Source organism: Lolium rigidum, chromosome 5, assembly GCF_022539505.1.
Source record: "Lolium rigidum isolate FL_2022 chromosome 5, APGP_CSIRO_Lrig_0.1, whole genome shotgun sequence".
In the NCBI taxonomy this organism is placed as follows: domain Eukaryota; kingdom Viridiplantae; phylum Streptophyta; class Magnoliopsida; order Poales; family Poaceae; genus Lolium; species Lolium rigidum.
The window spans coordinates 16500072-16510111 of record NC_061512.1 but is presented as its reverse complement, the minus strand read 5'-3'; the positions used below and the strand labels follow the sequence as shown (position 1 = coordinate 16510111).

Sequence of the window (10040 nt, the reverse complement as noted above, 5' to 3'; positions counted from 1 at the left end):
AGTGATAGCATTGGATTATGTCCAAAGTGCTAAAAATCTGCGAGATCCTTTCACAAAAGGACTATCAAGAAATATGATAGACCTTGCATCGATGGAGATGGGTTTGAGACCCACTTGAGTTGCCGAGGGGTAACCCAACCTATGTGATCGAAAATTCCGTGAAGTAGGACTCGGGAAAACAAACCGAAGTAAGCGAGTTGAGAGAAAATTTAATACTCCCACTCCGCTGCAGATGCAATTCTCTCATAGCTACTGTAAGGCAGGTTGACAATGTCTTAATGTGTTCTGAGCGGCTCTTGATGAGCGAAGACGCTGTCCTACAGGGCGATCTTTGAAGAACACACCTATATGAGTGACACTACTGGTCATAGTGTGGGAGATTTGGGTGAATCTCTAGTAAGCTCATGAAAGGCCGAGGAGTATGACTTATAAGCTCCACCCGAGGGGAAGGCTATGGCAGCCTAGTACCGTGCCGGCATTGAGCGAAACTTGCTGCACAAAGACTGACAATTCAAGGCATAGTCCATTGTTCAGTTGTAGTCAAGCGTATCACCTTGCCTAAGTGGAAGTTCAACTTAACAGTCTCCACCGAAGTGCGAGTATATCAAACAGTGAATGGAACTAATGTGTCATCCGATGTGCATATGAGATCCGGTGGGGGATTGTTGAATGTAGATGGGCTGCAGCCCAGTAAGGCAGCCCATATAGTCTACAATTCACGAAATCTCAAGGCCCATCACGTTGGCAGCTTGGGACAGCCTTGGGGGACAAAGTTTAATCCCACATTGCTAGTTGGGAGAGAGTTGGAGTGGTATATAAGAGCTGCTGTTCTAGTCATTCCAAGTGAGTGAGAATAGAAAGAGCCCTCGCGCACTCCTCCTCCTCCGCCCGCCCCGCCTCGCCTCGTCACGCACGCATGTCGCGTTTCGTGACTCGAGTTCGAGTTCGAGACACACTCAAGGAAGCCTAAATTTTTGCTTGGTGCACCAACTGTGTTGGGTACGTGTCGGCCTGCATATGCATGCTCGCCGCGTGTCCCTGGCTTCCTACGCGTGTCAACGCGGTCGGGTCGGGTCGGCTTCCCAGGCTATACAAGGAGACAGATCAGATCTAGAGAAATACACAGCTCTCAGAACTCTCTAGTCCTCTCTCTCGCGAAGTTCCTTTTGCTGCGCTACTCTCTAGTCTTCCCCATCCCGGCGACTGCGTGTACAGCCGTCCGGGAGAGCAGGCCTCCGAAACTCCGTCCGTTGAGATCCTGCACCGGGAGACGGGCGATAAGGTTTTTGGGGAGCGTCTCGGCGCGACTGCTCGCTACTGTTCGTCTTCTTCTTCGACGACCCGGCTGCTTCATCGACAGATCCGACTACACCATGGGCGACATCAACAATACCCATGGTGGTGGTGGTGTCTGTCTAGCTGGGTGCGACTTCCCGGTCGCGATGTACATGCTTTTCCTCTCCTACCTTGCACTGCTACTTGTTCCATGTTCAGATCTGATGCATGTGCTTAGTCTGATGTGTATGGTTAAGTATGCTTGTGCATCTGTAATGTTGATTTCGGTAATTGAACTCACACGAAAATTGCCTAATAATCTAACACTATCATGCACTCTAAGGTTATTTAAATATGAACATCAAATGTTGTGGAGCTTGTTAACTCCGGCATTGAGGTGCTCTTGTAGCCCTACACAATTAGTGGTGTTCATCATCCAACAAGAGAGTGTAGAGTGGTTTTATTATGTGATCAATGTTGAGAGTGTCCACTAGTGAAAGTATGATCCCTAGGCCTTGTTTCCAAATACTGCAATCATCGCTTGTTTACTGTTTCACTGCATCTTTACTTCCTGCAATATTACTACCATCAACTGCACGCCAACAAGCACTTTTCTGGCGCCGTTACTACTGCTTATATTCATTCATACCACTTGTATTTCACTATCTCTTCGCCGAACTAGTGCACCTATACATCTGACAAGTGTATTAGGTGTGTTGGGAACACAAGAGACTTCTTGTATCGTGATTGCGGGGTTGCTTGAGAGGGATATCTTTGACCTCTTCCTCCCTGAGTTCGATAAACCTTGGGTGATCCACTTAAGGGAAACTTGCTGCTGTTCTACAAACCTCTGCTCTTGGAGGCCCAACACTGTCTACAAGAATAGAAGCACCCGTAGACATCAGTGAACTACTCACACATCAATCCGGAGGCGATCATGGCGATGAAGAGCCCTCCGGGAGATGATTCCCCTCTCCGGCAGGGTGCCGGAGGCGATCTCCTGAATCCCCCGAGATGGGATTGGCGGCGGCTGCGTCTCCGAAAGGTTTTCCGTATCGTGGCTCTCGGTACGGGGGTTTCGCGACGAAGACTTTAAGTAGGCGGAAGGGTAGGGTTGGAGGCGGCGCGAGGGACCCACACCATAGGGCGGCGCGGGCCCTCCCCGGCCGCGCCGGCCTATGGGTACGGGCCCTCGTGGCCCCACTTCGTATCCCCTCCGTCTTCCGGAAGCTTCGTGGAAAAATAAGACCCTGGGCGTTGATTTCGTCCAATTCCGAGAATATTTCCTTTGTATGATTTCTGAAACCAAAAACAGCAGAAAACAGCAACTGGCTCTTCGGCATTTCGTCAATAGGTTAGTGCCGGAAAATGCATATAAATGACATAAAGTGTATATAAAACATGTGAGTATCATCATAAAAGTAGCATGAAACATAAGAAATTATGGATACGTTTGAGACGTATCACATGGCAATGGCCTCCTTCTGGAAATGTCTGGCGGTTCGGTCTCCGGATCCCACGCTGGCCCGCCGTCGTCGTGGTCGTAGTCTGCCATGTTCACGTCCTCATCCGCGTCCTCCTGGTCGTTCTCTTCTTCTTCCACGGCGATCTCGCGGCCGAAGTAGTCCACATCGCCGAGGTAGCCAGCGCGGCGGCGCGCGTCGAACTCCCACGTCCCGAATGAAATCCAGTTGTAGGAGTTCAGCGCGTACTCCTGATCCTCCCGCAGATCCGGCGGCAAGATCGCTCGGCCGCGGCGCACCTCTTCCCGCCACTCGCAGCCCTCGCGCGGCACGGGGGGCGGCACGCGCCTCGAGTTGAGGTACCAGCCCCCTCCCGGCAAGTTCGCGTCCGGCCATGGTACCGTTCGGTTTTCCTCCGATAGCTGTCGCGCGAGGTCGACGCGGACGTACCTGTCGACCCGTGCCTTCTTGCCGGACCACGAGCCGCTAGCCTCGTGGTCGTTCTTGGTCTTGTGGAACGGCCAGTATTTCTTCCACATGGCGTCGGTGTGGTGAATAGTGTGGGCTCTAGTAATGGTGTGGTCGGGGAAATGGGCGCCGACAGCGTCCCTTTAAGAGGCTCGGACATCATCTCGCCTTCAATGTCCTGCTACTGCAACACCAGCTAGCTGCGCACGCTCGCGAAACCCGAGGCGCGCCATTAACGCGGCCCTGGAAAGGCTGCTGCGCGCCACCCGTAAGTAATGCCGCTGAAGACGAAGCAGTTGTGCCCCTGACAGGCGGGCCCGTGCGAGGACCGAGCGGACACTTTGCGCGTCCGCGCAGCGTCCGCAGAGACGCAAACCTGGCGTATATTTGGGCCAGATTTGCGTCGCCGCGGACGGTCCAGTCGCTTTGCGTCACGCCGCTGGAGGTGGTACCAGACGTATTTTTCGGCCCGATGGAGACAAACGGTTTCGCTCAGCGTCCGTTTACGTCAGCCGGTGAAGATGCCCTTAGCTGAGAGGTTCTGTGGCCCGAGTCTGATCAGATCGACGGGTCAACTGACCACCTCTGCCGCGCGTCCCAACCATTGCCCCTTATTCGACCGCACGACCATTGACCCTCCATCAACACAACTGAGACCACCGCCGGCCTACCTCCTCTGCGCTGCCGACGAGGCAGCCTCCTACCGCACCATCGGGCTAGCTCCGCCTTGCACAAAAGGGGTTTGACACTTTGTGTCAAAGGTAAGTTCTCTCTTCTTTTTTACCAAATTTTGTTTCTACTTTTTTTATGTTCTTGTATTTGTAATTTGATACAAGTATTATTGCATTGTAGACGAGTTTGAGCACGTATCATTATTCAATGTCTGACGGTGAGTTTGACATGGAACACGACGAATTTAGGCAATGATGTTTTGCATTGCACAAGAACAATTGGCTGGATCGCAGTGGCCCCGTTTTCGCCCGTGAGAGGACGTAGTGGGCTAGAGTTGGTGGCCACAACCGGGTGCTGCTCTACCAGTGTATCCCTAGCGATACTTTCGTCGACAGTTTCGCATGAGAACTGAGTTGTTCAAGTATATATGTTGTATGATATAAAATCGGATAGCGTGGCTGCTTTGTCCCGGACATGCCAGTCGATCACTGGGACGCTGGTTCGCATCAGTTTTGCTCCGGTTTTTTCTTAAAATTTCAGATTTTGAATTACTGTTTCAATTTTAAAAAAATTCAAAATTTATTCAGATTTTGAAATTTTCATATTAAAAAATATCCAGATTAAAAAATGTACAAATTTTGTAAAAATAAAATTTGAAAAGTGTTCAAATTTGAAAAATGTTTTGATGTGAAAAAATTTAAAATTTGAAAATGTTCATATATAAAAAATTCAAATCTGAAAAGTTCATATTTAAAAATGTTCAGATGTGAAAATATTCAAAATTGGAAAATATTCAAATTTAAAATTTGTTCAAATTTGAAAATGTTCAAATATAAAATTCGTTTGCATTTGAATTTTTTAAAATCAGAATAAAATTCAAAACTAAATTTTTTTGAAACCAACAAAAACCGAAAGAAACAACCAGAAATCTGTAAAGAAACTACAAAACCAGGAAAAAAAACCAACAGAACGGTGAAACTAAAGAAAACCGTCCAGACCTAACCCTGATGGGTTGGCCCACCCGTCTGGCGCTTCAGGCGGCCTCGACCATCAGGGTCGTAGTGAGCGGCAATAGCATTTTCCACCGACAAATCGACGGGCCTCGCTCATTCGTTGGTCCTAGCAAATTGCAGCCCATTTTCACGTGCTAGCCGGGCTGACACCTTATAAATCCGGTAATCTCCTTTTTTTGATATATTTCATTAGGTCCTAACAACTATATGCTTGATTAGGTGTACACGTGTAGTATATTTAATATAAATCTCACTATTAATTTAATCCTCGATTAGGTGTGCTACTTGAAATCCTTTTGCCAGATGAACCCGAGCGACAAGAGCCGTCGTCTTATGAACACCAACGACGAGAGCCTCCGACCATAACTCATGTGCACATTGTGCAGCCGCAGGGCCTCATGTCTCCTTGCGCCTTAGCCCGCACGTGCGCACGCGTGCACAGCCGCCGCATGAGCTCACATTACCACCCCCGAAAGGTGAACCGTAGGGACCGCAGCACCACACGACGAGTTCCATCAGATCTAGTTGTGGTGGCGCCATCTACTATGCCGCGGGTGTCTCGACCGTGTTGCTCCTGCGCCCGCGGTGACCCATATCAAGACTTGATTCGCACCGTTTACACCATCGGATTCTGGCATGTAAGCGATTGCCTCTGCATCATATTTAATTCGCATTTTTGCATCTTGTAATAGTAGTTCTATTTTGTCATTTGCCACACGTTACGTAGGTAGTTTTGTTAGTCTTACATATTTTTTTGATTGTGTACAGAATATGATATATGTGATAGTACCTCGGGGTTGCATTATTCATTACTACAGTTGTTTAAGTTTTGGTGACCAATCTGTCAGAAAATATGACATCAGAGAGTTTTTTCAAAGAATAGTACTGAAAATTAATCTCGTGGAACTTTGTCTTAGCCTATTACGAGTGCTTCCATAACAAATATATATGTTTGTCCTACAACATGGATCAAAATACAGGCTGAAGGTGAATCATGACCTGGATTTAGTTCTGAAAAAGCAAATCTTTTTTATTTAATTTATGACATTTAAATTTATTTGATGTGATGTATGTGAATGAAAGTTGATACCCAATGTTTGTGGAATATATATAATGGATTTATTTAGGAGATATGTAATTTATCTATGGGTTAGTTAGATATCTACAAGCACCGGTGGATGATTGGGTTGTCCCTTGTTTGAGTAATTATCGAAAATGATTCTTTGGATAGCAAGAGAATATTTTCTAGCTCTAGCTATCAGCAGTGAAGATGCACACGGATTTTGGTATTGCATTATTATTAGATTATCCCACATTGGAGTAATTATGGAAAAGAAATCGTTGGAGAGCAAGAGATTATTATCTAGGCCCACCAGGAAGAATGATGCACAAATGGATTTTTGTATTGCATTATTATTGGATTATCCCTAGATGAATCTAGGTTGAAACACAAATGAAAATTTCGTCCCTAAGGACTTGAACATAGGAAGCTGGGTTGTACATCCACTTTCCGAACCAAGTGCGTTAGGCTCCTTTAAAATAGCTATGAATATTATTGCATTATTATTTTGTATGATCTACATTTGTCATGTGTTCTATGTGGTTTCGTTGGCGGTATAACGTCATGGCTGATAGTGACATGGATGCTGAAGAGATGGTTGCTGACAACATGGCTCATGGAGACATTGCTGCTAAAGATATGGATGTTGAAGACTTGGCTCCTCTGCAGACAATGGTTTTGAAGGCATGGTTGATGGAGACGTGGATGTTGGAGACATGTTGCTGGAGACATGGGCTTCAAAGGCATGGCTGTTGGAGACGTGGCTGCTAGAGACATTGTTGTTGAAGACATGTCTGATAGAGATGAGGATGATAAAGACATGGATGGTAAAGATATGAATGCTAAAAGCCACGATGGTAATACTATGGATGGTAAAGATACAGATGCAAATGGCAAGGATGATATCCCTTCTGAAGATATAAACATAAATTCGAATATGGAGTGCAAAAGCATCATCAATATGCCTTTATAAAGTTAGAATGAAGCTTACATGTTCTACTTATACTATGTGAAACAATGTTCAAGAAAACGTGAATTGCTAACTTATCGGTTATCCTCAAAATGGAGATTAATCGCTTATCAGACGATTAATTGACTTTATCGGTCGGCCATTTATCAGCTTAATTTTTGTAAATTCTAATTTTAGCACTAAATTTTCTATAATATGCTATGTACAAGTAATATTGAAGCATTGAACAAAAGTATTAATTTGATTCCTTGCATTTGAATCAATAAAAATGTAAAATTTTGAGCTAATGCATAGTTCTACAAGACTAGAGGACGAAAATATCGATTGCCAGACCGAATTTCAGCGAAATTTCACTGAAAATCGGCCGAAATATTGGTCATCGGATTGAAAATCGCCCGAAATATTGGTGTGGCGATAAATTAGCTGATATGTCGAAATATTATCGTTTACCACCCGATTCACGATAAATCAGTATTTCGGCCGATTTTTTGAACAGTGATGTGAAAAGAAAATTGGTGTTAAAAAGAATGATCTGAAATATAAAGGTTTTAAAAAGGGAGCTCTTTTACTATACCCTGAGATGAATATGAGCCCTCCAATTGCTGGATCCAACCGTGCAGATCGACCAATACCGTTCGACTTGGGCTGCCTAGCTCACCAGCAGTATAGGATGCACCGCTGAAAATTGAGCCACCAGCGTAACGTCATAGGGCATTTTAGGTAGATCAAAACTTGTAGACAGCCCAGGTTCGACCTACCAGAACGTTATCCTAGTTTCAGCAGCCAAAAAGAAAAATCCCCTCCGAGCTAGGGTTCCGGCCGCCGCCGCACACCCGCGTAGGCCTTCCTCTTCGTCCAGCTTCAGCAGCGACGCCGGTGATTGGAAGCACCCCTCCACAGAGTCTCTCGTAATTGAAGGGACCGAGGTATAGGCGGTGGATCCGGCGGTAGCTGCCATGCGCGGCGATGAAGCCCAGATGGTCGAGCACCGGGCCGAGGCAGAGGTGGCGGAGCCAGCGGTAGAGGGCGAGCACATTGATGAAGATGCGGTGGCCAGGTATATGACTAAGGTAATGCACCCGCCTCAATCCTTAGCTCTATGGAGATGCCTGTTAGTTGATTTGGTTCCCATTCTGTGTGCTCATTTGGAATACTGGTTGGCCTGTGTTTGTTCATAGTTAATTAGACATATGAACCAAGAATAGATCCTTGACCTTGTTCCTTCAGCATTATGCAAATGCGTAAAAAACAAGCAATTGCCGATTTTTCAACCATCTATTCGCTAAATGTCTGTTGGCAACGGGGGTAGCACTAGCATTGATATTATGTACCTGAACATTGCATTAGTACTTCTTTTTGGTTGGTTTACATTTTTAGTGTTAGTGTTGACAGCCGGGACTTGATTCTTACCTAGGGCTGCATACACAATATCTATTGTGATATCAAGTGAATAGGAATATAGCAAGTGAATAATGCTCTGGCTAATTGGCATACTTCAGAACTTTGTGATATTTATTTCAGGTAATATTGTTGTAAATCCCAATATTTCATTATAATATCTTTTTTTATGTTGACGGTGTTGACAAAGGGGTTCTTGATGCTCTTCTTGAATTGGAAATCTACACTAACCATTCTAAACTGAACATCTGGCCATACTCAATTTAGCAATGATTCTAGCCTTGCAGAAGTAGTTGCATCACATTACAATCACTATATACATTCAGTTTGTTGGGCTTTGTGGGAAACTCGAAATCAAGGTTGATTTGAAGGGAAACTCAGATCGTCTCATGTTGAATTGATCTGTTACCTGTGTGTCTTCCTTTGTTATTGGGCAGGTCTGTGGGATGCAGTAACCAGAAGCAATGTGGTTGATGGAGCTGACAGATTACAGCAAGCTGCTGTCAGGATGCACGAGATGGCGAGAAGGGCGGACACTCTGAGTTTCAGAGGAGTTGAGAGTGATGAAGATATCGATGTGGACTGAATGATGAAAAAGACGAATAGTGGTTTCCTGAAGCTTGAACATCTGTTGCTGGCCTTCCTTCTCCAGCCAGTTTCTGAGATATTGCTGCTCAGTAGTAAATGTCTATCTCTAGTCATCTGTTACCAGGTTGTCTTCAGATCCTAGTCTTCAAATACTAGTCTGGTCTCGTGATGTTGTGTTGAAGTACTGGTTGCAACATTGGAAAATGTTTTATGTTTTTGCCTTTTTCTTTTTGGTTGTAAGACTATTTGTTATGTTATTCACTGGTAATGGAACCCGGCTCTCTGTGGAGGGGTGTTGAGAGTTGTATGGAGTATTGGTTGCACAGGAAAACCTTTTATGTTTTTTCCTTTTTTTTCTTTCCGGTTGCAAGATTATTTGTTTTATTTTTGCGGGTTCAGAGGAGTACTGGTAACTGGTATGGGATTGTTGCGGGTGAAATTTGCAACGAAATAGACATAATGGATTTTTTATTTTTTGTTGTAATTGCCAATCATGGATTCCGCTTGATATAGACAGAACGAACTGGCTAATCTTAACTAGGAAGCTTGCTGATATTGTGATATAGTTTTATTCTATCTGAGAGTATGTATTTACTTATGATGAGGTTTCACAGATGAGGACGCTGTGGCTAGGTCGATGAGCGGGCGACCGCCAAGGTCAAACACAGCAGCGGCAAGCGGGTGATGGTAAGAGAGTGCCGGGAACAGGAACAAGGATGTGGCGGACAGGGCATGGCCGGCTATGTCTGTGGTGGCGGCAAGATGCACACAGCTAGCGATCGCCTGAGCCGGGCTGGCGGCAACCTAGGTTGCAAATGGGCTGAGACGTTGGCCCATCAGCAACTCCCTACGTGAAAAGCTGCAAATGTCTATCATGCCCTGAGCAAATTAACGGTGAGATGTGGTATACTGCTACCTGCAGTATAGGGTACCCTAAAAACCCTCTAAAAAGGAGTTGGGGCCTTGAACACTACGACAGATGAGATCCAAAAGAAAGCAAAGGTCTCTATCTCACTGTGGATGTTGTGCTCTTCTACAGATCGAGCGCCAGGAAAGCACTGGGTCTAGTTCGTCAAGAATTTTGTGCAAAAACATAACCACGATTTTATAGATCCTAACGTCACTCCTTCCGT

The 10040-nt window shown here is 45.5% G+C and overlaps 1 long non-coding RNA gene across 1 annotated transcript; it reads left to right on the top strand.

The window, feature by feature from the left end:
- Positions 1-7727: 7727 nt before the first annotated feature.
- On the top strand, positions 7728-9221 carry LOC124651254. Its single transcript, XR_006987325.1, has 2 exons — positions 7728-7991; positions 8757-9221. It is a non-coding gene; the product is annotated as an uncharacterized LOC124651254 (long non-coding RNA).
- The last annotated feature ends 819 nt before the right edge of the window (positions 9222-10040 follow it).